The sequence below is a fragment of the Cornus florida genome, unplaced genomic scaffold (genome assembly GCF_030987335.1).
Source record: "Cornus florida cultivar Cherokee Brave unplaced genomic scaffold, ASM3098733v1 CherokeeBrave_3.0.0_Hap2_Chr09, whole genome shotgun sequence".
In the NCBI taxonomy this organism is placed as follows: Eukaryota; Viridiplantae; Streptophyta; class Magnoliopsida; order Cornales; family Cornaceae; genus Cornus; species Cornus florida.
In genome coordinates, this window is record NW_026775579.1 from 82555801 (window position 1) to 82577746 (window position 21946).

Here is a 21946-nt window from a genome sequence, read left to right on the forward strand (position 1 = left end):
ACATTGTCGGAGCCATTTTTATCCTTGTTTTCAAAGTCAAATTCTTGAAGAAGTAGAATCCATCTTATCAAGCGAGGTTTGGTTTCCTTTTTCATTAAAAGATGCCTAAGAGCGGCATGATCGGAAAACACAATTACCTTGGATCCTAAGAGACATGACCGGAATTTATCAAGGGCATATACTACGGCAAGTAACTCTTTCTCGGTGGTAGAATAGTTCAATTGGGCACCTGAGAAAGTCTTACTCACATAGTATATAGCATATGGTAGTTTACCTACCCTTTGCCCCAAAACAACACCCATTGCGAAGTCGGAAGCATCACACATAATCTCAAATGGTAATGACCAATTTGGAGGTTGCATGATGGGAGCGGATGATAGAAGAGTACGAAGTTGATGAAAAGCATTTAGGCATGCTTCATCAAAGACAAATGGAGTCTCCTTGGCAAGAAGGTTGCACAAGGGTCTAGCAATTTTGCTAAAGTCTTTGATGAACTGTCGATAAAAACCGGCATATCCTAGAAAGGAGCGGATTTTTCTCACCGTAGTAGGTGGAGACAATTCAGAAATTAGCTCAACTTTCGCTCTATCTACTTCTATTCCTCTTTTAGAGATGACATGTCCAAGCACGATTCCTTCTTGAACCATGAAATAACTCTTTTCCCAACTTAACACAAGATTAGTCTCACGACATCTTTGAAGCACTTTTTTAAGATTTTGAAGACACGAATCAAATGAGGACCTAAAAACCGAGAAGTCATCCATGAAGACTTCTAAATACTTCTCCACCATGTCCGAAAAAATTGACATCATACACCTTTGAAAAGTGGCAGGAGCATTGCACAATCCGAAAAGCATCCGTCGATAAGCAAATGTACCGAAAGGACATGTGAATGTGGTCTTTTCTTGATCCAATGGATCTAGGGCCACTTGATTGTACCCCGAGTAACCATCTAGGAAGCAATAGTATTGTTGCCCAGCCAATCTTTCCAAGATTTGGTTAATGAAAGGCAATGGAAAATGGTCCTTCCTAGTGGCAGAATTCAGCTTTCGGTAATCTATGCAAACACGCCATGAAGTGGCGGTGCCTTTCGAAATAAGATCACCCTTAGCATTTTCAACAACTGTAATTCCCGACTTTTTAGGAACCACTTGAGTTAGACTAACCCATTTGGAATCAGAGATAGGATAAATGATTCCTGCATCTAGAAGTTTCACAACCTTCTTTATGACAACTTCTTTCATATTTGGGTTCAATCTCCTTTGAGCATCCCTAAATGGCCTTTCATCCTCTTCCATGTGTATGCGATGCATACAAATAGAAGGGTCAATGCCTTTTAGGTCAGCCACACTCCATCCAATGGCTTCTTTGTTAGCTTTAAGCATTTCCAAAAGATCATTCTCTTGGTCATTTTCAAGATTGGAAGCAATGATGACCGGAAGAGTCTCTTTTGGGCCCAAGAAGGCGTATTTCAGATTTGATGGAAGAGGCTTAAGCTCAAGAATAGGAGGAGAGATGAGAGATGGAACTGGTGGAGTACTAGAGAGTGAAGGAAGAGGTTCTTTCTTGCTTTTCCAAGGTGGGTAATCCAAAGTGGCCACAGAGTCCATTAAAGCATTCACCTCACTTATGGATCCTTCTGTGTCAAAACCACAACTTTCAAACATTTCACAAAGGCACGCCTCAAGAGGGTCCTTAGAGAGAATAGAGGGAAGAGTCTCCTCTATGGTTTCATCCAAGACATCCACTAGGAAACACTCGTCTTCATCTGTGGGATGTTGACTCGCATTGAATACATTAAGCTTAACCATCATGTTGCCAAATGAGATATCCATAATGCCAGATCTGCAATTAATGGTGGCAAGAAATGGTCTTCCTAGGATAACTGGAATGTGATTGGTAAGATTAGGGATTGGCTCAGTATCTAGTATCACAAAATCAACTGGGAAATAAAATTTATCAACCTTAATTAGAATGTCCTCAACAATTCCCCTTGGTTTTTTAATTGATCTATCGGCTAGTTGGATGACTACCGATGTTGGCTTCAAGTCCCCTAATCTTAATTGCAAGTAAATAGAGTATGGAATGAGATTGATACTTGCACCTAAATCAAGGAGAGCTCTACGAACCTCTTGGTTTCCAATAACACAAGAAATAGTCAGAGCACCCGGATCCTTGAACTTAGGAGGAGTGTTAGAAAGAATGATGGAACTCACTTGTTCTGTTAAAAGCACTTTCTTAAGGTCCCTTCCCTTGCTCTTCCTCTTTTGTGTGCACAAGTCCTTCAAGAACTTTGCATATGGTGGAATTTGCCTAATTGCATCTAGAAGAGGAAGATTGATTTTCACTTGTTTAAACACTTCCATCATATCATGAATTTTTCCTTCTTGTCTCCCAAATGATGAAGTCTCTCTCAAAGCTTGAGGAAATGGAGCTTTTGGCTCATAAGGCTTCTCTAATTGGGGAGATGATGATGAAGATAATGGAATGTCCTTTTTGGAACCACTAGCATCCAAGGAAATTGGAATAGAATTTGGAATGGGATGGATGCAACCACTTGGTTGTGCCAATTCATTATCCTCCTTAGGTACCTCTACTTTATTATCCACTTTCCTACCACTCCTCAAGGTAGTAATTGCTTGAACTTGCTCATTTCCAGAAAATTCTGATGAAGGACTTGCTTGCGCCATAAATTGCCCTTTAGGATTGGTCTCAGTTTGACTAGGCAACTTACCTTTCTCTCTCACATTTAAAGAATTAGCTAATTGCCCAATTTGAGCTTCAAGCTTTGCAATTGATTGAGAGTGAGAATGAAATAGTTGATTATCTTTTTGAAGATTACCTAAAGCTTGCAAGACTTTGTCCTCAAAAGCGGAACTCTTAAAAGGCGCTTGATTTGGATTAGAGTAAGATTGAGAATTTGATGCTTGAGGATGAGAGTAGGACTGAGTATTTGATGCTTGTGGATGAGAATATTGATTCACATTTTGAGGATAAAATGAAGGACGGTAACCTTGAGAATTCTAATTTTGATTTTGGAGATGTGGGGGAACATACTTTGCTTGGTAACCTTGAGTTTGAGGAGGGTTTGCACCGTCTCCTTGATTTCTCCATGCAAAGTTTGGATGATTTTTCCACCCCGGATTGTAAGTATTGGAATAAGGGTTGTTCCCTTGATGAATGAAAGCAATATTTGCTTGTTTTTGAGACTCACTTGGTATAATTTGTCCAAGAGGGCAATTTGAAGTATGGTGAATGTAACTAGAACAAGTCATGCACATTTCATTGGAATGGTGAGGATATGATTGAGTTGCCAGACCTTGATTCAAAAGGAATGTATCAAACCTTTGAGTAAGATTTTTGACCTCAGCGGCAATTTCCATGGAAGAGTCTATTTGATTTATAGCTTTCTTTCCTCCCATATGTTCTAGGTGACTACCCCTAGAAGATGAAGATCCATGCATTGAGTTTTCACTCATTTTTTCGAAAAGTTGCCAAATTTCATCTTCATTTCTTTCAATGTAGCTTCCGCCACAAGAAGCATCAACAATGCCCTTATTGGCATCGGATAAACTTGAAAAGAAACATTGAACTAATTGCCACTTAGAAATGTCATGATGTGGACACTTCCGTAGCAAGTCATTCAAACGTTCCCATGCTTCATGAAAGGGTTCTCCTTCTTGTTGTTTAAATTCACGAATGGAAGTTCTCATGGCATCAGTTCGACTTGCGGGGTAATACTTCTTTAAGAACTCTTGTTGCAATTGTGCCCAAGAGGTAATTATATTCGGCCGCAAGTTATTGAACCAATATTTAGCTTTATCCCGAAGAGTGAAAGGGAAAAGCTTCATTTTTAGGACTTCTTCCGGAACATCCGTGATTTTCACGGTGGAGCAGACTTCCAAAAACTCATCTAAATGTTTATAAGGCTCTTCATTGCTCAACCCATAGAAAAGGGGGCACATGTTAATGGTGGAAGCCTTAATCTCATAATGATGAGCACGGAAATTTGGCAATTAAATGCAAGTGGGTGCATTATATTGATTTGGAGTGTAACGATCCCTAAGGACCATTGGAGGGGATTGAGAGGAGGATATGGCATTTGACCTTGTTGATGATATGCCATTTGACCTTGTTGAGGGTATGCCATTTGAACATATTGTTGTTGTTGCTCACGAATTGGGGGAACAACATTTGGCCTTGTCATCCCTAGATTAGGTTGTTGCACCGCATGATTAACTGGTTGTGGCATTCCCAAGGGTGGATGCACACCTTGAGGATCCACAATATGAACTTGTAGTGGGTGGTGCACACCATTATGATCCACATGACCAAGATCTACAATGGGATCTTCAATTGGATCTTCCATTAAAGGTGATGGAAGATCAAAATTTGAAAGATTAAGATGACTATCCCTAGTACTACTTCTTAAACGCCGAAGAAAAATTTCGAGATTTTGATTTACAGGAGCAAGAGGACGATTAAGTGATCTACGACCATGCATGCACTAGAACAAGTCAACACACCAACATTTCAAAATTTCAACCTCCACATACGATGTTCCCAAACTCCTCAATAATATCAATGCACTTAAAACAAATAAATGCCTCCACACGGGCCGATGCCTTCTACAAGAAGGTATGCTTGGACTTAAAAATAAAATAATTCAATTTAAGCCTCCAATTGGGCTGTCCACAGCATGCAAATTGGTATACAATTAAAGTACTAAAATTAAAGAGAACTTACAGATGGTCCTTAAGCAACTTCAAATTTTTTTAATTGCTTCTAAGTCCAGCGTTTGCTCCACTTTGCTTCAAGTACCTAATTGACAAATCAAATAAAAAAAAAAATTAAAAATTAAAATGACTTAAAAGTAGACAATCAACAAAGAACTAATGTTTAATTCAATTCTTCAAAACCGTTAGATCCCCGGCAACGGCGCCAAAACTATGGTGCGACCGAGCGTGTGCACAAAATAATGCACAACACTTTAGGTTTAGAAATAATGTCAAGTGGGCACCATATTTTAAAATATATAAAACCACTAAACACTTATACTATGGAGTATGAAGTGAGCAGGGATCGTCCCAAGAGATCTAAACAATTATAGGTTTTCCAGAATTGAATTCTACTTTAGTGCTTATGTGATTGCCAAAAGGGTTTTGTTTGTGATTAAAACTAATTTTAAACTAAATGATTGCAATAAAGAAATAGAGTTTAAGAGATTGGAAAGAGACTTAGGGTGTAGGATTCACCACTAAGCACATTCCCTAACTCACTCACTTTCAACTAATTGGGGAAATAATACTATGTAATCTATATGTGGCTAACAAGTGCAATGAAAAGTGTAAACCATCAATTTCAAGCATGAATCAACTACCTAATGACAATTAAACTAAGTGTAGTGCAATTCACCCATTCAAAGCATGATTTATCAATCCAAGTTTCAAATTTAACACACATTAATCTAGAAGATAATGCAATTGTGACAAAAAGTATGGAATTCAAACATAAGTATGGATGGTTTACTTACCTAATAATTGAATTGCAATTAAATTAATTAAACTTAAATTAAACTAATTAAACATGAATTTAAAACTAATTAGACAACAAATTAACCTAAACATGTAGTACCATCCATCAAATGGAAGCATTTTTCATTAATTTGAAACACAATTACAATTAAGCAATACCATGCATAGCCATCACAAGAATCAATTAACAAAGAATTCATGTGTAAAATTTGTTTATCAATCAACCACACATAAGACAATATGAGATTAATACAGATAATCAATTGGAAGAATTTAATTCATAATATTCAAGACTATACACTAATTACATAAATTAATCCCCAAAAAGTATGAAAAGAGAGAGAGAATAGGTTACATGCTTAGGGTTTATCCAACCCTAAGTAGAAGAATCAGCCACTTATGGTTGATGGAGTCGAAGACAGGACAATCCCCATCATCTGCTTCATCTTCTCTGAACTTTTCTTCCAAACCCTAGCCTGTTCTTGCTTTTTCTCTTTTTTCGCGTGTTTTTCCAGAGAGAAAATACGATACTACGATACAGAAAAAAATAATAAAATAAAACTTAATTTAATTTCTCTAATAATCTTTACCTAAATAAAAACTAAAACTAACCCTAATCTAATGGCTCACTGGGCCTTAAGTAACAATCTCATTAAAGCCCAACAGTTCCGAAAATGAGCCCAAAAATTAAATAAAAACTGTAATGTTGCTAAGTCCTGGGGGATCGATCCCCCACCCTGGGGATCGATCCCCCCAGAGTTGACAAATTCCTTTAAGCCTTATTCAGCTCCATTTTTGCCCTGGGCTATTTGGTTTGCTTCTCCATCTTTGGGAACATCATCAAAGGCCCGAAATTGATCGCTTTGTGCCATTGTCTGAAATCTTTGCTTAACTCCAAAAAGGCTTAATTGGACCGTTCTTAGCTCATTTTAACTTTATTGCCCTGAAATACACATAAACATAAATTAGGGCTAAAACATAAAATTAAGATAGATGCAAAGACTGAAATACCTTAGCTTAGGTGCTGAAATGTGCAACATTTAAGCACTTATCATACCCCTAATTTTAAAAGGATAGTCTCGGCATTTTTTTTTTAATATTTATTGTATTGCATTTTTATTTTATTTTATTGTCTTTATCTCATTTTGATTTATTTTATTGTTTTTCATTTGTTTAATTGGTTATTTGAAATTTGAATTAAATTGGTTTTATGTGCATTATTTGGTTTATTTAAATTCTTAATTGTTGTGTCTATTTTCGTAAATTATTAATTATATTATTTGTAATTCACTGTTTTAAACTTAGGTAATTAACTTACTATAATTGTTAAAATTAAGTTACGTGAATTTTTAAATACATTAATTGACTCACAGTTTTCTTTTGGGCATCAACATAGAATTTAATCATAGGTTTTGTTTATGGGCCGACTAGGATTAAGATTAGGGCTCTGTCTCTAAAATTACAAGGATTAGGGTTTTAGAGTTAAACCTATAAATACAACCATTATGCTTTAGCCTAGGGTTTACAATTATAATTCAGATTACATAAACGTGAAGTAAGTTCTTAGCACAGAGGGTTGTGAACGGAGGCACTGTAAGAATTGTCAAGGAAAAGAACAGTGAGTATTAAGGGAGGATTTTGGTGGATTAAACCAGAACCAGAGAAGGCTAGAAGGTAGTCTGTGGTTGCCGGAAGTTAGGACGACGGCGACAAGTTTTGAGTCTAAAACTACTGGCAAGTTCTTCTCTTTCTCCTTCTCTTTGGCTCGTGTTCTGTGCACCTAGATAATCTTTAGGGTTTAATCAATCAGTAACTGGAATTTACCTGTTTAATTTATGCTATATTGATGATCTGTGGTGTTGAAAATAAATCTGTTGCAGTGCATACAAGTTTCGTTCCAGTTTTCTGTCCTGCAAGCATGTTGTTTCTGTTGTAACTTTAGTCTCTGTATTTGATTGCAACTACTACAAACAAAATATAGGAACAATACTGGAGTTATATAAAACTCATAGGGTTGTTATTATTCTGTTTTAAATATGTGTTGCAATTTGTTCTGTTTCAATTTTGTCAAATAGTTTCAGATTTATTCCTATCGCATGTTAGTTCGGTAGCAAAATTTAATCTCTGTGATTGGGTCTAATGGTTGTTATCAAACCTTTGGGATGTTCTTGGGTGTTAATAAGATACTTAAGATCAGTTTAAGAAACCAAATCGAAGGGTTGCAGTTGGCCAGAGTTGGAACAGAGGTTAGAACAAAGCTGAAACGGAGAAGAAGCTCACAGGGGGAGAGAGAGCCGGCTCTGGAATGCCAAGAGCCGGCTCCCACCTGTTAGAGCCGGCTCCAAGGTGTGGTAGAGCCGGCTCTATGTCACCTTGAGCCTGCTCTACTTTTCTAGAGCAGGCTCTTTCTTTGTTTTGTGCGTAAAAGTGACTTTCAGTCACTGTTTGGGCATTCTGGGTTATTAATCAGTTTTAAAAAAATTAATTGGGTGTTCAAATAATAATTTTAACATGTAACTAAGGTCTTGAAGTGCATAAATTTACCCCTTAGTTTTAAATAGAATTAACAGTACGCTATTTGACAACTTTGCGTACCGTTAACGGCTGAAAAGAGATTTGTCGATTAATTTTAATCTGATGATTTAGGGTGCTATAAAATGTTTTTAAATTTATTTTAGATGCACGATGAAGTCTTTTAAAGTAGTACATTGGACTTGTGGCATAGTTGGGGCTCTGTGTTAAATGATACAACAAAATATAAGTATATGACTTAGTACTCGGTTACCGGATGGAGGGAACTAAATCGCTTAGATTAATTTAGCGATTTATTGGACTATAATATTATTATAGAACTAATTTTAAATACATGATAGGGTCATTGTTTTATTAAATTTGAACTATTCATGTGTTGGATGTTAATTGTTGGAATATTTAATTCTTCGATGCAATTACATGGATTATTACTGAATTTTAATTGCTAGATTGTTAATATTCCTTCTGCAATTATTTGGATATAAATTTTGGATTGTAAATTACTAAACTGTTATATATATTATGTAGTTTACAAGGATATGGAGGGTTGTATGCACCGGTATGGGACGGTGACATACTGGTGACGGTTTAGCTCCAAACACCTAAACTTAACCTAACGGATTTAAGGAATGGATTTATAAATGTTGAATCCTAATTTTGGTTAAGACATATCAACTGCAACAAAGTTGAGTGGCTTCCTGGATTAATGGACGGTGGTTCAGTCACATCAACTGAATAAGTTCAGTGTCTAACCAGTTGGTTTGTTGTATGTCAGTTTATTAAATATTTGAACTACATACCCTGGATTTGAACGGACTTTATATATATGTTTATGGTACCACGAGCTGAGCTTGAGTCTCAGACTCGTTGGTTAGGGTGCGTATATGCAGTGGATGCGTAGCTGGTTATAATAGGTTGAGGTGTACCCTGTTAGGTCTAGGTACTCATGCCCACCTTTGGGTGCGTATTCGCATGTTGCCTTCTATTCAGGTTGAGACCCCTATTATAGACTAGTGAATGTCTCTTAGTGTGGATATATTTATACGTATGGACTAGATAGATATTGTGAGGTGTCTACGGTGTATCTGCGTATCGGGTCACTGTATGGATTTCAGTTAGATTAGAACTTGCTCGTCGGTTTAACCCACTCCTTCATTATTCTTTTCAGGTACAGGACGGTTCCAGCCTTAGAGCTTGATCGTGCTTGTCGAGGACAATCTCACCTTAATCTGATTACGTAGGACTTCTCTCGATGTTTCTAGCATTATCTATTTTCAGTTTTCAGTTTCGGTTGAACTTTTGGTTAAGGGTCCTGGATTCCCAAGTTGTAACCTTGAAGTTTTGGAGGATTGGAGTTTCAATTTTCAATTATACATGGAGGGTTTTATTATTATTATTTCTTTCAGCTTTATTCTATCTTTATTGTTTCTTTTTGTCATCTGTGTTCGTTTTAAAATACTTTAATTGTTTTGATATTCCCTCGGGTTTGGGCCTGGGCCTGATCAACCCATGTCTCGGATCCGAGGGGTATCACACTCAACAACTCAGAGATAAGAAACATTATCTCTAGTCCTCACCACTCTCTTCTGCATCCTCATCCTCCGCGTCCTCCTCATCTTCATCAGTATACTCAGCCCCATCTTCATCATTTCCCTCATTTTCAGCCTGCAATGACGGATCTGGAGGTACAGGCTTGTAGACATCTTCCTCCGGAACCGCAGGTGGTTGTCCTTTCAGCTGAGCTACCTGGAGTTTGAGATCTCGGATCTCAACCATCATCTTCTTAAATAGTGAGTTTTGATGCTGAAGTAGATGGGAATAAATGAGATTGGCGTCGAATTTCATGAAAGTTCCTTTCGAAGCAAATAGTTGAGAAATTTCTGAAATTTGTGACAGCCCCTCATCAACAGATCTCCTCGCCTTTCTAGCATTCTCCCAAGCAGTTTTTGATTTGTTCAAAGCACGAGGGTCTAACTCAATCATGATAGGCTTATGATTAGCCCTTGGAGGAATCAACACATTCTTCTTTTTCAGAATTTCCATTATTATCATTGGAAATGGAGAAGAGTACTTGCGCGAATTTTTCTTGTAATGAGCAACGATAATCTACAGAATAGAGTGATCAATCAAAATATTTTGATTGTTGGCAAGAAAATACAGCACTTGTGCCCGCTCTAGAGTTAATTCATCATTTTTCCCGAAGTAGCCCATATTTGCCATAGCAAACAAGTTGAAAAATGCAGCTTCATCTGTCAGAAGTCGGCCTGGAATAACATCTTGATGCATAGAAGAATTTGGCACACAGATCTTTGGTACAATCTGGGAAAAGTCAAGAACTGTAACTGTCAAAGGCCAAGAATAGAAGCGATATCCTGCTCATCAACTGTATAATCAATCCCAAACAAAGATATAACCAAGTGGGAGTCATGAACTTCACGGATATTAGCATAGAAATAGCTAATCATATCTGGACAATACATGCCTTTGCCAAGTCTAGTAAAGTAAAGCCAATGATGAGCTTTGATGTAGTTCACAAGAGCTTGTCCCGCAATGTCTTGAAGCTTCTGGAGATTAACATTTCTCTCTGTTTTAATTGGCCCGTCCTTGTAAACAGAGTTATACACTGTCCAAGCCTCTTCATTGTAAAAATGTGATGTTATAAATTCAATCCTTCCAGTGCTAGAAACTGAAGGATATTTAATAGGAGCCATGCTTAGAGCTTGAGAACCACCTTAAAGTTCTTGAATGGTGATGCCGGTTCTAGACCTCTTTGGTGGTCTAGATGTCTCAATTCCTTTTCCTTTAGCTTCTCTAGACAATTTAGGAGGCTTGTTGTTTACAAAATTGTTTGCTTTGAAGCTTTAAAACTCGTTCAGTAATTTTATCAAACACTTGGTGTGCAACCCCAAAAGTGTTTATAAAAAACGTTGTTTTGATCTTTAATTCAACCCAAAATTAATCAAAAAAATGCAAAGTGGTATTCCCCAAGTACAATCAAACTTCAATCTCTTCTATCAACTCAAAAGATGAACCAATCCTCTAAGTTCTAATCCCAAACTCCATAAAACTCATTCAAACCCATTTGTGAATTTCACTTCTTGATATAAGTTCTTCAATCCTTGGTGTCAATCTTTAATTATCACTTAATGATTAATGTTATGGTATGGATTGATGACAAATATGAAGATATATATGATGGTATGTTATGATATATAACTATGAGAATGAGAGAGTGCAAGATAGATTGAGTTATGGTGCAATAAATGAGACCCAAAATATGATTTAAACTCCAATCTCGTGCTCTTGAACCGGTTTAGCCATTTTGAACCGGTTCAAGATGGACAGTGCATATTTGTGCAAACAACTTAAACCGGTTCCACAATCTTGAACCGGTTCAAGATGGACAGTCATTTTAGGCTTGCCTTAGTGACTCTCTTGAACCTTTAGTGTATTTTTGATAAAAAAAACTTTTCCAATTACTTTCCAGAAACTTTTAACACATCGGTGATAAAAACAAATAGCAAAAAAAAAAAAAAAGTCTTTATGGATTTTCAAATTTTTCATCATTATATATATATATATTTTAATAAAACTAAAAACAAAATCACCAATCATTAAAAGCATCCGGTCAACACACGATTCAAAATCATTTTAGAGAATTTTAAAAGTATCTCAGAGAACAAATTCAACTTCATAGACTTTTCAGATAATTTCAACTCTCAGAAAGTAATCATAACATAAAATCAAACTCGCAAAATTTACTGACAGATTTAGAAATTAATCTAGCAAGTTCATGTGTGTGTTAAATCCAATCTCATCCATCTTCAGTTGAATTTCAACAAATCATTGTCTAAACCTTATTGATTAAAAAGTATCGAGATAAAATTATTTTGAGTAATTTTTTTAAGCAAAGCGGCTTTCACTCTAAAGAGTAGTCAGCAATTCCCCAACTCAACTTATCTCCACCTGTCGCTTCAATTCACAGTTTAATGGGAGCTTTCAATCAAATCTCAATAGGTAGCCTTTTCCTTAGCAATTTAGCATTTTTTTTCCTTTTTCTTTTCAAGCTGAATTTTTTTCAATCTTTTTATTTTGTTTTTAGCTCCTATATTTTTTTTAAACAATAACCTTTATAACTTTTGTGAACAATAAACCCTAGTCAATAGATCAAAAGATTTTCAACCAAATTTGTCAAAGATGGACTAATGCACAAAAGTTTATGAACTTAAGAGATTCAAAACTAAAAATCCTCTAAACAATGCAAATCATCTTTCGCTATATAGATTACAGACCAAGAATCTATTTTTATTCAAATTATCATGTGTCTCTATTTGCATTCAAAGATAGATCATAAATTCTTCAAAAGAATTTTCACATGCATATCAAGAAGATTATGATTAGTAAATCAAAACTTAACTAAACCCTAACAAGTGATCCAATGGCTACAAATTTTTTTTATAAACAAGCCATGATCACTGAATTTTGTAAAACTTAGTTTGAGGATGAAGTCCTTTTGGAAACTTGTTCCATGGACTCAACAGGCACATAATTGATTAAATCAGTCTTTTTGATCCACACAGTTCTCACTCTCACTTACTGAAATTCTTTTTCTCTTTTTACCTCTTTCTTAGGCAAAATTGCAGTTCTAAGAACCTTAGGTGTCAATTTTTCCCTTTAGAATGCACCTTGTTCTTAGTATAAGAAGTTTGAGAATCAATTTTAGAAAAAAACTTTCTTTTTCCTGTGAAGGCATGAGTTATACTTATGTCCATTTTTTCCACAAAAAGTGCAATGCAACAATTTAGGCACATAAGACATAGCAGAATGTGATGCACCAGGCAAACATGGTTTAGGCATAAAAGCAGGTTTAACAAAAGTTGTTTTACCTTGGTTACTAGAAGAACCTTTAATAAATCCTAACCCTATTTTATCATTCATATCCTTACCCATGTTGATGATCTTATTTAAACTGTTTTGACTCATGTTGAACCCTTTCAGTTTATCTTTTTCAGATTTCAATTCAATTTCAAGATAATCATTTTTCAAAGCAAGACATTCTTTTAATGAGTTAGCAACCCTTACCTTATCCTCAAGAATGATGATCTATTTCTCAAGCTCAGTGATGACAGACTTGCTTTCAATAGCTTCCTTTTGCTTTGAGCAATCTGTTTCTTGAGATCTTCATTCTCTCATTTTGCTTGGATAAATTCTTTTGCTAGCTTATTGATTGCCTATTTGTTCTCAATGGTTTCCTTGACCATCTTCTTTAGTCTTTCATCATCCTTTTCAGCCTCTTCTATCTGTTCATCATGGACTTCATTATCTTCGTTATCTGAACTGTCAGAACCAGATAAATGAACGACATGAGGACCCCTATCAAGAAAAGCGACATAAGAAAAATCATTAGTATCATCCTGAGGAGGATCACAATCGCTCAAAGTAGAATTTACAGACATAGAAACTTTCATTGTTTTTCCTTTATTCCTATCCTTTTGTTCTTTCCTAGGAGTAGGACAAATATTGGATGTATGACCTTTGCCACCACAATTCTAGCAAATGAATTCAATTTCTTTTGATTCTTTTACTTTTTTTTCATTAAACCTAAACTTTGACGTCTTGTCAAAATTTTGAGGATTAACCATGTTGCAATTCCTTCTCCTCTGTTGCCTTTGCAAAATTTAATTGAATTGCCTTGACAAGAATATAATATCATCATCAGAGTCATCAGCCACAAAATTCTCAACCTGTGTAGATTTTAAAGCAAGATTTTTCTTCTTCTGACTTAAATCAAAGGTCTGCACCTCAAAAGTCTTTAATGAACCTACCATCTCATCAACTCGATAAGTAGTCAAATCCCAATGTTAAGAAATGGTTTCAACCCTAATCTGGAATCTTTTAGGTAAAGACTGTAAGATTTTTTCACAGATTTTTTATCACTAACTTTTTTCCCTAAGTGACGCAGTTCAGAAATTATTTCAAGAAGACTAGAATAAAAGTCAGAAAATGATTCATTTTCTTTCATCACAATGTTGCCAAATTTATAAGAAAGCAACTGAATTTTGGACAACTTCACTTTTGAAGTTCCTTCATGAGTAACATGCAAAATATCCCAAGCTTCTTTAGCAGTTTTACAATCGAAAATTCTAGCATATTCAGATAGAACAACAGAATTAATAATTGAATATAAAGTTTTGCCATTAGCATCATTACGCTCAGTTTCAATAGCAGTAAAAGCAAAAGTATCTTTTAATTCTTTAATTATTTTACCGTCCACAGTTGTATCTACTATAAGAGGTGTATAGCAAGACTCAACTATTGCCCAAGTTTTACTACTAGAATTTTGCAAATAAGCTCTCATCTTTGATTTCCAAAAATTGTAATTATCTCCTTCAAATAAAGGACCACGTTGATTAGAACCGCATTCTTTCAACCCATAAGGCATGATTAAAACAAGTTTTTGAAAATAAACCTAAACTTTCCAACAAGGATCAACTCAATGTATAGAGATTAGCTCTGATATCAATTTGTGGATCTGTGTTGTTACCAACTTTACTTATTTTAGCAGTTAACCAATTAATCGCATGCAATAAAATAAAGCAAAGTATAAAGTTAGAGATGGCACCAGAATTTTAGCGAGGAAACCCCAATTGATAAAATACATCAACTGTTATGGGAAAAACCTTGTGGATTTGTGTAGTCCAAAGTAAACCAATCCACTATACTTGAAACAAAGTATACCGAACTTTAACTCTGGCTCACACCCTATCGTTCTACACCACACCAACCGCTGACGATCCTCTGGCTTTGCGACTCTCCGTCCAACGGCAACTTAACCTCAGACTTACACTTCATATTTGTAGAAGAGTAGTTGGTAGATCAGACAGCACTCCACGAATGCTCCAACCCTTTCAAAGTGTGACTGTGTTTTACTTTTGTTCTTCAATCTTCTGAATGATGTAAAAGAAGATCTGCTTTGTCTGATCGATGTTAATACGCTTGTATGATCATGATTAGGATTCGAACACCACAACTCTAAACTCTGTGTTTATGTGTATGTGTTCTAGAATGATATCAGAAAAATCAACTCTGATTTTCTGCAAAGACAATCTTCCTAAGGCTTTGAACAATATCTGAATAATAATGTAAAAGCCGTGAATAAACCAATGTATATGACATGGTTTATATAGAGTATAGAATGACCTAATCCTTCTGAAAATAAGGTAAATTTAGTGCATAGGATTTGGTACAATTCTATACCAACTGGGAAATAAATCAGAAAGAGGAAACTGAAGTTGTATTGCAAACAGGAGATCTTGAACCGGTTCAAGAAAGTTGAACCGGTTCAAGAAAGTTGAACCGGTTCAAGTTTGGCAGTGACTCAAACTTGAACATCTTGAACCGGTTTAAGATTGGCAGACTTGGATATTTCGAATTCTTCCAGCCTTGGTTCATTCTACGGAAATTGCAAACCAACATGGAATGTGTAGAATATCCAACCTTGTTCATCTTTTTTCCTATAATAGTGTTCTTACCATTTCCTTCATAAACTCTTCTCTTCAACTATGGTAAGTTCAAACCTCTTTCCAATTCTGTAGTCTCTATCAACCTATGACTTGTAAAACAAGTATTACAACTTAACTTGGACTGGTTTGTGTATGATAATTGTCAAAATATAATTTAATATTTCACACTCGCTGAACAAGAAATCAAGTTAATTCCTAACAGAGAAGAAATCGAAAGAAATGGCTTCAAAGCACAACAAAGCCACATCTCTATGCTCTATTTCTCATCTATTTCACTCAATCTCTCTTCTCTGTATCCTCGCCCTCTCTTTTTTTTTTTCCTCCAATTATACAATCCACCAATCTAAACCCTTATCATCCCTATCTTTGGTTTCTCAGAACAGCCCCCAATTTCCCAACAATTCTATCAGAGTCTACATCGCTGACTTACCCAGGTCACTCAAATACGGCCTCTTAGACAAGAACTGGTCTTTTGGTAGCGATTGGAGGCTCAGAAGCGAAGCCGACAACCAAATTCGATCGACTATTTTTTTGAAAAAACTACAGTTCGCTCCTTATCCGAATAATCCACTGATCAAGCTGCTCAGTGCGGAGTACTGGATCACAGGTGATCTGATGACCCCAGAAGAATTGAGAATTGAGTCGTTGATGTCGGCCTAGCCGACGTTGTCTTCATGTCGTTCTTCGCGACTCGGAGTGTCGAAATGCAGTTTATGATTTAGTGTGTGGATTGTCAGGTATTATTAAAATTTGAGGCATTGTTTGGCAGACCCTGTTGTAATGTGGGATATTAGATCTGAGATGGTTCCGGCAGTTCTTCTAGTGGTGGATTTCGGTTGGTGGTACAAGCTTGACTCAAAATCACCCAACAATGTCGACAATGGTAGCTCATCATCATCATCATCGGATATGGTGATCATACAACATACCTAAGTTTCGCTGCTCAAAGATGTAATTGTGCCATACACCCATTTATTGCTAAGGTTGCACATTTCAGAAAACCAGAGACGCCACACCCTTCTTTACTTTAAAGGAGCTAAACATAGGCACCAGGTTAGTATTTTCATTTCTTCCCTTATTATTCATTGAGAAATTACTCAGTGGCCTAATTGGTAGAACGTTCAGTTCTCTGTGCCGTGTGCCAGTGTTTGAGTACCTCTCCCCATTACTAGACAACCTTACATATACCATTTCACTTCAAACTCGATCATCAATCCATACATAACTTTTATATATAATGCTGCCTTATGTTCTCCTCACACTGATGATTCGATTCTTCGAACTACTGGGAAGGCTTGTTCAAGAAAAGTTATGAAACATGTTAGTTATTGAACCCGGAGTTATAATAGAAGAAGGTTTCCCTAACGCCACCGGGAAGGAGCAATCAATAAAAGGGATGAGATCGTCGGAGTTCTGCTTACACCCAGCTGGGATACCCGACATCATGCAGACTTTTTGATCCCATCCAAAGTCGGTCAATTCCTTCCCTTAGAACCGTATTTGAGAGTTTCCTACCTCATACGGGTCAATTCTTTATGTGTCCCATTTTAATCTACCGTATCTAACTGAATGAGATTTCTCATAGATTTATCCCATCTTTTCGGGTTAACCAAAGAGGTTAATTACATGAGTTTCAAACTTAAACTTTGATTAATAATCGGTTTTAGTTTTATCTTTTCTCCCACCTTCATAAGAATAAAGTATAGGCATGTCAGCGACAACATTGAGCTCCCATTTGAAGGGATGGTGGATTATTCTGAATTTTCTGTTTTTGTCATGGTTAGTGATGCATTGTAACCAAATTGTCTCGTAGATCATCTTAAAGGCTATTCTAACAAGTAGAAGGATAAATTTCGTCGAATTTGGCTCGGGTTCAGCAAATTTTCCAGTTTGATAACGGCCATCCTGGTGGCATTGGCCCTGTTCCTCCAGATGGTGCTGTGAATCACATTTGGAAAAAAGGTTTATGAAAAATTGCCCATGATCAAAGAAGCTATATATCATACGGGAGAAGAGAAAACCACTAGGTGTATCTGTTCCACTTCGTTGCCATTGTACCTGACTTGACTCGGGAGAAAGTATTCAATACCCCAACCCCAGGGTATTTACATGTGGTATTCCCGCACAATGGAGAGTTATAGAAAATTTTCATTTATCTTGATGGTTGAGAAATGTGAAGCTTTCAAAAAAAATGAAAAGTTTTAACTGAGCAGGATACCGTGCGGTAAGTACCTCTGGGATATCGTATACATTATACTCCAAAGTTTGTAATAGTATTATTATAATTTTTTTTTTTGGTACGGTTGAGGTAGTTTCTTGTACTTCAATTGCTTCTCATAGTTGTGTATTACTACAACCAAATGACTTGCTCTCAAAGATTGTGTTTATGTTTGATTCATAATATATATTCACGGCGCGCATGTGTAAGTGTTTTTTTTATTGACTTTTTCTCCATTCATAAACTTTTGTGATTTGATACACTCTTATGCGCACTTTTCGAATGCGCTTTGTGCATAAGGCCTGTTTGATTTAGTTTCTGCTTGATTTTGTAACTAAAAATGTTTGTTTTAATATAACTACAAAAGAACAGGTTTTTATTTTTTAAATTTTTGAAAATTGTTTTTTTATTGACAAACTAAGTAGACCCTAATATTCTCTAGGAAAGTCATAACCTAAAAATCAAACAGTGCGGAAGTATAGAAGCGGCAAAATACAAGTAACACTTAGTTAGAATCGAAGCGAGAGCATACGCAAAGTGCAAGAGCAGGAGAGCAGCTCCCTTTTAACAGAATTGTGTGACTTAGGCCATAACACCAACTTGAGAATTTTGGGAGTTTGGTTGTTAAGCACGGTATAAATTGGAAGTAACTGGGCTTAGGCCTGAACTTTTTTTCCTACTTGGCCCAAATCTGACTGATAAAACATGTTTATTCAGGTTGGGCTTGCTATTCACCAAGTAGAAAAAAGTCTATAGGTTTAACATATACACAATTATTATCTTCCTCAGCTAAGATTGTTTTGAGTCCATCAACATTCAAAATAGTGCAAAATGACAGTATTTGAGGGGAAAGTAAAGGTTGGTAATTTTAACCGTGCTATAATTGCCTCGAGGCCGACAACCAACTCGCAGACATGCGTGTAGGACCAACCGCAATAGCTAACACTCAATATATGTCGGTTGTGACAAGTTTAGTATTTTGGATGAAGATATGAGTTTGCTCTGACGAACTTGATTTGAAGTTTTGACTGTACTGGGCTCAGCTCGGATGAACTTATTTTGGGTTTGGGCCAGAAATCACAAACCTTATGTAGTCTAGGTTGGGCTTGCCTGAACTGCTGTAACTAATGACATATTGACATTGCAAGACATATTGACCAAATTTGATGTGACTGATGTCTCTTTAATTCTCTATAGAATAAACTCAAGTAATGGGGATAAACCTTAATATAGTGTATCTAAATTTATAAATTGTTAAAAGACTAAAATTCATCTTTGCTAAATTAAATATTCTTAAAAAATTATAAATAATACCATTTTTTTTATAAAAAAACAATCCATCATCCAAAAGTCAAGATCTTTTAAAGAAAGAATCCTATGATTATATATATATATATATATTTTTTTATAAAAAAAAGTTGACAAAAAAAACCTCACATATTTTATGTGAACGATGAACTCTCAATATTCTACTTTGAATGATAAAGTAACACTAAAATAAAACTCTTGGTAATAAATTATATGAAATATAAGTTAGGGTTGCTCTCGATTTTCAAAATGTGTGCACGTGTGTGTATATATATACACAAGTAAGTGTATATATAATATAATATTTGTTCATAAGGTCCCCATTGCACTGAAAAAGAGCATTAGTTCAATGTCAATTTCTCTAATATGAAATGTTGGGACTTGGGAGGGCAATTGGATAAAAGCTGACCTCAACATTAATTATTTAATTAAGTGGGTGACCATTTTAATCATCTCTCATCAATATCAATATCAATATCAATAATATCAAATAGAAGCATCTTTCTCCTTCAACAATTGTTTTTTCTCTATCAAGTCATACATACAAGTATGAAATAAAGTCATTCTCTACGTGTTTTTTTCAATCTGATGGCCCTTATGGCATTGACTTGAATATCTTAGACAGAAAACACACACACACAAAATAATATTTAAAAGGATATGACTGAAATAACTCATGTCATAGTGATTTTTTTTTTTATTTTTTTTCTCTCATAACAAGAAATTTATTTTAAAATTTAAACCATTCACCTTCTACGTTAAAATGTGAATAAATATTATTAGGATATTCAAAATATTCATATATCTGCATTCGTTTGTTTTGATATGAATTTAGAAATTTACTAAATTCAATGTCGGCCCAATTAATTAATTAAATTAAAATAGACTTGTTCTTCAGAATTTGAAACACCTTCCAACTGACAACCACCGAATTGACCAAGTTTGATCCTTTATTTATTTTCTATTATTTTGGAGACATTGCATTCTAACAAGACCTGAAAACTCATCTTAACTAACCTCCATTTATTCATATATCTGCATTCGATTGTTCTGATATGAATTTAGAAATTTATTAGATTTGATGGCGGCCCAATTAATTAATTAAATTAAAATAGACTTCTTCTTCTTCGGAATTTGGAATACTTTCCAACGGACAACCACCCAATTGACCAATTTTGATCCTTTATTTATTTTCTATTATTTTGGAGGCATTTCATTCTGACAAGACCTGAAAACTCATCTTAGCTTACCTCCATTTATGTAATGGGCCTATTTTAAATATATATAGTCAATTATTATATATAGTAATACCGCCCATTAATAACTTACTCTTTTTCTATTCAAAAGATAATTGGATATCCATGATTTGTATTTTGTAAGCTTTTATATTTTATTTGTCAACAATGCCTCTTCGTTTCTCTAGATGATAAGTTACCTAAATGCATGTCTAGTCATATTGCATTTATATATTTAAGAGCATCTTCAATAGTTAAAGTTATTTTCGCATGCTAAATTTATATTTTGACAGGTGTTACAGTGTCAAAATGCTACATTTTAGTAATTCTGTTCCAATAGTATATTTTATGCAAAATGCTATTTTTTGACACAACCACTATTCTTTTTCAACTACCATTCGCACCATTCATATTTGTATCAGTAATATTAATATTAGTCATATTCCAAGTCAAGTTGTAGACATTAGAAGGAAACTAAAATTAAACCTAATTAAAAAGAAGCAAAAATCTAAAATATCTTGTCAAAAAATGACCCAAAAAAAAAAAAGAAAAAGAAAAAAAGAGAGATAAAATAAAATGATATATATATTTTTATTTTTATTTTTTTGGGAATTTAAATATATATATATATATATATTTATATTATATTTGATTATATTATTATTATTAAAAAACAAAATATTTTTAGGGCAAATTATTTCAGCCTCCCCAATCGCCTTTATCTCTATTCTCGTTTTTGACTCTGAACTACCATCCGTTTTCAACTACCATTTCCAAGTACAATTCCCAGCTACCATTCCCAACTACCATTCTTTTTCAAATACCATTCTCAACTATCATTCCCAGTTACCATTCCTAACTACCATTCTTTTTCAATTACCATTCCCAGCTACCATTCTCAACTATCATTTCAACTACCATTCCCAGCTACCATTCCCAACGACCATTCTTTTTCAACTACCATTCCCAACTACCATTCTTTTTCAACTAACATTCCCAGCTACCATTTCCAACTATCATTTCAACTACCATTCAGAGCTACCATTCTTTTTCAACTAATATTCCAAGCTACCATTCTCAACTATCATTTCTCCATCTATAAATACCATCATCCTTTACCTACAAACTATCTTCCTTCATTACAACTTTAGTACTGCAATGAGTAATTTGAGAAGAGCGATTTTAAGAGAAGATTTCAATGATTCTTCATCTAATGAAGATCAAAGCGCAGAGGTTATGGAACTTATGGCATCAGAGTTTCATATAAGGAAGATGCAACGAGACAACCAACCAACTGTGCATGTTGGTTTTGTAAGTGGTCGACGATACATCCATCGTGATAGAGTCTTCGGCAATGAGCGACTAATCAAAGATTACTTCGCTGAAAATCCTATCTACCCGGCTAACATCTTTTGAAGACGCTTTCGTATGAATCGTCCATTGTTCCTTCGTATATTAAATGCGATTGAACAATATGATGACTACTTTGTCCAAAAGATTGACGCCGTTGGTTTTCTCGAATTATCCGGTTTACAGAAGATGACTGCGGCAATTCGGATGCTTGCCTACGGTATGCCCGCTGATGCTATTGACGAG

At 35.3% G+C, this 21946-nt stretch overlaps 1 non-coding gene and 1 pseudogene across 1 annotated transcript; both read left to right on the forward strand.

Moving 5' to 3' along the window:
* The first annotated feature begins 3609 nt into the window (after positions 1-3609).
* On the forward strand, positions 3610-3716 carry LOC132275564 (small nucleolar RNA R71). The gene has a single exon (XR_009470678.1). It is a non-coding gene; the product is annotated as a small nucleolar RNA R71 (small nucleolar RNA).
* A 12092-nt stretch (positions 3717-15808) lies between these two features.
* Positions 15809-21946, forward strand: part of LOC132272988 (probable arabinosyltransferase ARAD1) — a 56632-nt pseudogene continuing 50494 nt past the window's right edge.